The 7,875-nt window shown below is 33.0% G+C and overlaps 1 pseudogene; it reads right to left on the bottom strand.

The window, feature by feature from the left end:
• Nucleotides 1–501: 501 nt before the first annotated feature.
• Nucleotides 502–4,308, bottom strand: LOC120194939 (annotated as a pseudogene).
• Between the last annotated feature and the right edge of the window lie 3,567 nt (nt 4,309–7,875).

Here is a 7,875-nt window from a genome sequence, read left to right on the forward strand (position 1 = left end):
ACATCACCACCAACATTACATGGCTCAAGTGCTATTTGATCCAATATCCCTTGAAGAATAGCAAATGTGTGATTTCCCGCTATTTAATGGGAAATGTATGGCTACTCATGTATTGCTGCACTCTCATACTTAGAAAATAAATTGCCTTTTTGAATATAAGTTGTAGTTTGTGGGAAAAGACTGAATCTATAACAAGCACCTCACACCTTTTTTGAACAATTCTGCCTAGGGAGTGGGGAAAGAGAATTGTACTCCTAAAGGATATTTAACTTGCAACCTAGGAGACAGTGGAGAAGAATTTTGCTCCTTTTTCGTTTTGAATTGAGACATTTCCTTGGACAAACTTGTATTTGCCACATTTTGTTGATCGGATTAGCACTATTTTGAGTGCATTTTGAGAAGATAAAATACTGATCCTTTACTAACCTCGCAATGGTGAGTTAATCAAATCATACTATTCAGTCCAGAAAATAAAACGTAAATGGAGATATGGATGAACACTTTACCAAAAGGTTAACACAAAATAAATATTTTCATGGGATGTATATTACAACTTCCAACTGCTCTACTGTTTGTGATGTAAACTTATCCTTTTCAACATAGGACTGTTTTTCTTTTTTATTTTCTGTTGATATTACACTCCCATTTTTCGACAAATTCCAATGTAAGGTGGCACTATAATCCATCTACCGAGCTTGAAATGATCTACCCCGCGGTATCATTACGATGTTGATCAGTTTCCTCAAGAATTCCGTTTTCATCGGTAGAGAATACAGTCTCTGATGTCGCCTTGCTTTCCATTGAATTGTCATTGCTTTCTGTTGCATTAACCATTGTTTGTTTCTCCATCATCCCGGATAGAGCCAGGCTTGGAGACCATTCAAGCACATCGTCGATTATGTTTGACATCCGTTTCTGATACCTGCAAGAGTGATATAAAAACTTCAGATTGTGTTTAGACAAATGATTCCAAGAACTCTAGCCCAGAAACATTTAACTGTTTACAATATAATTAAAATTCATTTATGGGGTCAAAACCACTCAAAATAGAAGGGGAAAAAACTATAAATGTATAAAGACTACGATCGACTTCATAATTCTAGATTAGAGAGCAAAGATGGCTTTCACAACTAAATTATATATACCCTATGGATCATGATGACCCAATTTTAGTTACGAATACTATCAAGCTAATATATTTTACGATTTTCACAAATCATATCAGCCTTTTTACAGCAATAAGATTAGTGAGAAACAAAAATAAAAATTCTTATGCAAATTTTTAAATAAGAGCAGATTCATGACTGACCTTGCTCTAGCAGCCTCGTCCGGAGCATGGTGCTTCAGCAACAATATGACCAACACAGCTACTACTGCATAGAACAGTCTTGCTGTCCATTTTGGCCGCGTTTCTTCATCCTTTTTGGGACAAAAACGGAATAATTCTCGCAATGTTGCTTCCTCAGCAAGGATGTTCGGGAAGAACCAAACACGCTTTCCGAGAATGATCCATGCAGCGCCAAATATAGCAGCTCTCACTTCAAAATTTAAAATCAATGAAATAAGTAAGAAGGGGAAAAACCAAAACAAGCAATTGACAACCGGTATAAAAGCAAACTAAATTCAGAAAGAACTGGTAATTTAAACTGTATCTTAAATTGGCTATGCAAACATAATCTAATACGAACTAGGATCACAATCAGGCAGGTCAAAACCTTCATCTGTTTTAACTTGACAACAATAAGTGTACTTAGCAACACACTTCCACTTCTTCCCTACAGTTGATGGAAAAGTGGTCCTGGGTCCACACTCCACAATGCATCTCTGGCTCACTATTTTACTTCCTTTTGATGTTTTTAGTGATATAGTTTAATGGGAATCTCAAGTGGAAACTGGGAACTTAACCAATAGCAGGACTTTCATCTTCTTGTGGCGTGAGTTTGAATTTTGCCATTGTTTCCAAAAAACCATAGCTATATCATATGCTATTGTACAAGAGAGAGAGAGAGAGAGAGAGCAAAGCAAATTTACCAACTCTTTATATTCAGTGTATAAGAAAGATATTAATAGGCAAGACAGACATGGTATCTTTAGCAAATAAAGCCCTAAACAGACAGTAAAAGGTCTGATGAAAACAGTTGCAGAACCTTGCTCAATAGGTATGGAATTGTACTAATGAGATCATTGCAAATGCCAGTCACTAACCACAAAATCAAACTAATAACTAATACTAGCTTCAACCAGCATTATAGAATTATGTTTCTTTTTTGCATAAAAAGGATCCAATATACTAAAGAAGAAAATAACACAGAAAAACTTACATAAAAGCATGGTGAGAATAAGTAGAAGAACTCCCGCACATGAGTAGAGTATTAGTAATTTGCATCGATGTGGGTATACAGGAAACAAACAAATAGCAAGTGTTAACACAGGCCAGAAAAATGAGAGAAGTGTTTGCCATAACGGCCGCCGTGTCACAAATGTCCATGCAAAAAAAGGCATCATTTTCAGAGAAGACTTGCTCCTGCAAAAAGTATCAGAATATGAATAATTCCACGAAACAAAAAGGGATCAGTTTCCAAAGGACATTTGATTCTGCAATATATTGTTTCTGCAATATATTGTTTCTGCTTTGGTTACAGATCATGAAAAGCATTTTCTTTTTGTATGTGAAACAATCAAAATGTTATGATAGATAACCAAATATATATATACTGCTTCAAGAGCAAAATGAAAGAGAAAACAAAGGATGCCAAGCATCAAAGGCACTGTAATTGGGAGGAGGGAGGAGGGAAATAGAACTTTTAAAAGGAGCTATGTAGAAAGCAAATTATAGTGAATGGTTATAAATAAATAAATAAATAAGTCAATATCCTAATTAAGACCAAATACATATATATATATATATAAAGATAATAAACCACGGGAAAATGAACTCTTTGCACAACGAGATAAGCATGATCAAACACATACATCAAATAAATGAAAGCAGTAAATGATATATCAAATATTTTAATGTTAAACTAGTAAGGTACTCACAGGGAAAATTTCTAGATGTGCAGGCCAGGTAGACAACTTTTTCTTCCCCGGACGAACAGTTTTTACGACACGATCGCAACGCACCAAAAGTTTTTTTTGCAACAAACTATTAGCAATATCTTCAATTTCCAGATTTCTATCTGACTCCAGTATATCTTTAAGCTCAGGATGATTTTTCATAAAGCTTGCAAAATCCTTCCCCCTGAAATATTCAACACGAGTTTCCTGCAAGATAGCCCATCTAGACTCTAAATCTTTATGGTCCCTCACTTTCTCAGCAAACAATTGAAACACGTCTTTCTTGGCAGTTTGTTTCTGGGTAGGAAGGAAATGATACATAAATTAGATTATATAAAATTGAAGAATCACAAGCAAACAAAAGAATCGGGCAGCACGTGCATACCGAAAAACAGGTAAAGCCTAAAAGGCCATAACCACAAATCATGACAGAAAAATAGACAGATGAGCACAAAATGTTAGTGTAGATTTTTAAAGCTTTAATAAGTTCAAACGTAATTTCATTTCACCAGGGAAGCAACATTTTCTGAATCGTTGGACAAACTAATACGAAAGTAAGTCAACATAATTTCCTCAATTTCTTTTGTGTGATTACTACTTAAGTTCCATCTAAAGTTGAGTAATTTTAATTTTTAGGTGGGATTCAGACGCAGTCACTCAGAACCTTAATTTTCTTTCAGTGGAAGTCGAAAAATTGGATACCACAAGATGGAACATTCTAGTACGAAGTAACCCTTCCAAATGTAATGAATAATTCAGACATCTGATATGTGTATACATTTCTAGGAATCTATCCATTCGTTTCTTTACAGCAAAAGATAATTAAAAAGAACGTTCCAACAAGAAAAAAACTGCATTGCATCAATACAATTAAGCTGGTTCCAAGAGTTAATACTAATGATATTAACAATTCAAATGAAATTAGATAGTTTTCTTTGCTCACGAAATGATTATAGAATTTAAATTCAAACCATAAAAACACGGATCAAAGCCAAATGAAACATAAAAAAGTAGAAAACCCTAGATCAGAGAAATAAGGGGAAAGGCGGACCTTTGAAGGGGTGAAGGAACTCTGATCTCTGCTGCCGTTTTGTACGGCGGCCGAAGATCTCCTGGCTTTCTTCTTCTCCGCTGCTCCAGGTTTCTTCATTTTTCCGCTGTATTTTTCTCTGCTATTTGGTTTCCTATCCTAGTATTGTATTTTCCGTTGTTTTCTCTTCTGATGCTTCAGTTTTATGGTTTTTTTCGTTTCTGTTTCTTCTTTCTCCTTTTCACACTTTCCTATTTTTCTTGCATTTATATATTGTGTATTACCGAATCCCAAATGAAATCCTGGATCTTTTCTCCAGCCAATAGAGTTCAGCCATGTCAGCATCATTATGACCTGGATTTCTCTTTTGCTTTCTGCTATATATAGAGAGAACCAAATATACATATTACGAAAATGAATAGATAAAAACGATATATTATATGTTGACTTCTTTATTAGCACACAAAAATTATAAATAGATAAAAATTTATAAATTTATAATATTTTTTATTATTTTGAAATTTTTGAAAATTTCAAATAATTTTTGTATATTTTTTTCAGAACGTGAAATCAGTAAATTTATATGATTAGTTTGAATAAAAGTATAAATAAATGTGTGTATTCAAACTAATACTTGATGATATGATTAGCTTGAATAGGCCTACGCTTATAGTATAATGATTATCATTGATAAATAGATCAAATGTATATGTTATATGTGATATAATATTTGATAGTTACAAATTGTATGAAATATATGCTTAAATGAAGGCTGAGTAAGCAAGTGAAGTGAATTACGTGAGGTTGAGATTAAAAGAAAAATGATTGATGTTGTCGTAACCGGTTTTCGTCCGGGCACGAAATATTAAATTTGGCGGGGAAAGTGATGTGAATAAATAATTTTGAAAATAATTTGTGAGTCGCCATCGACCTTTTGGATCAGGTAGGTCGAATACCTAAAATTTTTTCTTTTAAAAGAGTTTTTTTAAAAAAACATCAATTAAAAAAATGAACTGATCTGCGTTTTATAACCAAAAATTCGTTCTTAATAATAAAAAGGGATTCGTGGTCGGTTACGTTTAGGGAAGGATTAGCACCCCTACAACGCCCAAAATTGGTACTTTTTAATTATAAATTGTCTCTATTATTAAAATTATAAAAATTCAAAAATATATTTAATTTATAATCCTATTATTTCAAAATTATATATAAAAAAATATTTATTTATTTAAAATATCAGAAAAGAACTTCTAGGTGCCTTAAGACAGCTCTTTTCTTTGATATTGATAAATATTAAATTTAAATAATATTGTTTAAAAAATATCAGAATAGGACATCCAGTTGTATTAAGACTGTCCTTTTCTTCGATATTAAAAATAAACATTAAAAAATTTATTCCAGATTTATTATATATATATTTATGAATACATAAAAATATTTAAAAATATAAACAAATAAAATTAAAACAATAAAAATACCACTAAAACAATATATTTTAAAAGCAATAAAATAAATGAAAACTTATAAATTAAATGACTAAATTATAGTAAAATTAAAAACTTAATTCAATATTAATCAAAGTATTAGGGATTAAACATGCTATTTCTTTATTTTATTTATTTAGTGACTAAAATAAAATTATCTAAAATTCGGATATTATAATAAAATAAATTAAAAATATAAACTAAGGATTAAAATATTATTTATTAAAATTAAGGGATTAAATCTGCTATTTATCCTAAATATATTATTTTAATATAAAGGACTAAAATGAATAAAAATTAAAATTAAAGAACCAAATTAAAAGGATTATAAATTTGATTTAGTGACTAAAATGTAAAGTTTACAAATTGGGATGACTGCGGACGTGGTTTAACTATTCTATAATTACGCGCATAGTCCTTCCCAAAACGATGTCGTTCGGGAAGGACTATATGGTCCAAAACGGCTGGCCCGAAGGGCCAGCCTTCATTTTTCATTTCTGTTCTCTCTCTAACTGAGAGAGAACAAATTTCTCTGCCTTCTCTCTAGCTTCCCTCATCGGAGGGAAGCCGGTCACCGGTCGGCCACCGTGTGCCGCCGTGAATGCAACCGCCGGCCACAGCATTTGGTGGCCGGAAAAATTTATTTTCACCCTAATAGATAGATCGAACCGTCCTAAGGACGGTCCCGGTGTTCTTTTCCCTTAAAAAGCTCCTAATAGGAGCGAATCTACAAAAATACCTTCGATATTTCGAAGGTTCTGACGAGATCCGGTGGTCGAGGCTTCTTCGGTAAGTTTCTTTCCTTCCTTTTCCTTCTGTTTTTGGTTGCTGGATGTTTGACTGAGATCGTTGGTTTAGTAGTTTTTTTTTTCCTTTCTCTGTTTTTTTTTTCTGTCTTCCTTCTCCGTTTTTTTTCAGGTTGGGGTGGTGGCTTTTATAGCCACCACCGGTGTGGCCATCGGACCAGTCCGAAGATGGGGTCTCGGTGAGTCACCGGACTACCAGTGGTGACTCACCCCGTAGCCATGGCATGGACGGCTGGCGTTGATCTTCTGGAGTCTTCATTTGGGACGTGGCAGCGGCGGAGGCGGCGAGAAAGTGTCGGCAGCCGCGTGGAAACGGGGGTGGCGCCGCGTGGCCCTAAGGTATCAAACCCTAGGGTTTCCCTCTGGAGCCATCTGGACCGTTGGATCTTGCCAGATCCAACGGCAGCAAGCTGAGGCGGCTGGTTTAGATTAGGGTTAGGAAACCCTAACTGGAAACCCAAATGTTTAGGGTTTCTGGTTTGATTTGGACCGGTTCTGGTTTGTTTGTAACTGGGCCGGTCCAGTTGTAATTGGTCTGTAATTATTATTTATATATATATGTTTAATATATATTTAATAATAATAATAATAATGATGATAATAATAATAATAATAATAATAATAATAATAATAGTAATAATAATAATAATAATAATAATAATAATATTAATAATAATAATATGGATAAAAAATTAATATCTTCAGATGTTTGGTTGTAAAATTACATTGAATAGTAAGATTGAATCATGTACATGTGATTTGTATGTTGAATAATAAATGCATGTATGGTGATTTTGATAGTTGAAAATGAGTGTAAATGGTTTCTTGCAGTTTAAGAATGCACTTTAAGTCCTTCTTGAGCGTCAGAAAGTTATCTTATTTGTTTAGAGGTCTGAATTTCGAAACTCAAAGCTCCAATTTTGAAATTATAATCTACCTTATTTTTTATTTTTTATATATTATTTAATCAAATATTAATTTATTTCTTTATATATTATACCTTAAAGAAATAAAAAAAAAACAACTGATGTTTCAAAAATATGTATGTTTTCACAATGGTGCCCTAACTTAAACATAAGCACACAAGAGTCCAACCAAAGATTCCGACCTTTGACCTAAACAAGGTTCTTGGGTTTGGATTAATCTATAAATGCTGCAGTATAAAAGTATTTATTTTGATCTTATCATTCACAGGTTGCTTTAATTACTTGTGATTCCCCAATCACCCTGCAAATTTCAACTTGGATTTGGTAAGTCTATCTCTTTCATCCATCCCTACTTCTTCCTTTAATTAGGTGGTGGTGGTGGACCTGGTGGTAGTTGTTCTTGTTTTTCCCTTTACATTTGGAATTAACAATAAATTAGGAGAAAACCAAAATTAGAAACAAATTTAATTTTTCTTATTTTCTTTCTGTTACTTTGAAGTTTGGATATTTTAAAACAAAAAAAATTATAAGATTAAAAATAGAAAAACAAGGGGGGAAAAAGAATGAAAGGA

Source organism: Hibiscus syriacus, unplaced genomic scaffold (genome assembly GCF_006381635.1).
Source record: "Hibiscus syriacus cultivar Baekdansim isolate YM2019G1 unplaced genomic scaffold, ASM638163v2 tig00004502_pilon, whole genome shotgun sequence".
Taxonomy (NCBI): domain Eukaryota; kingdom Viridiplantae; phylum Streptophyta; class Magnoliopsida; order Malvales; family Malvaceae; genus Hibiscus; species Hibiscus syriacus.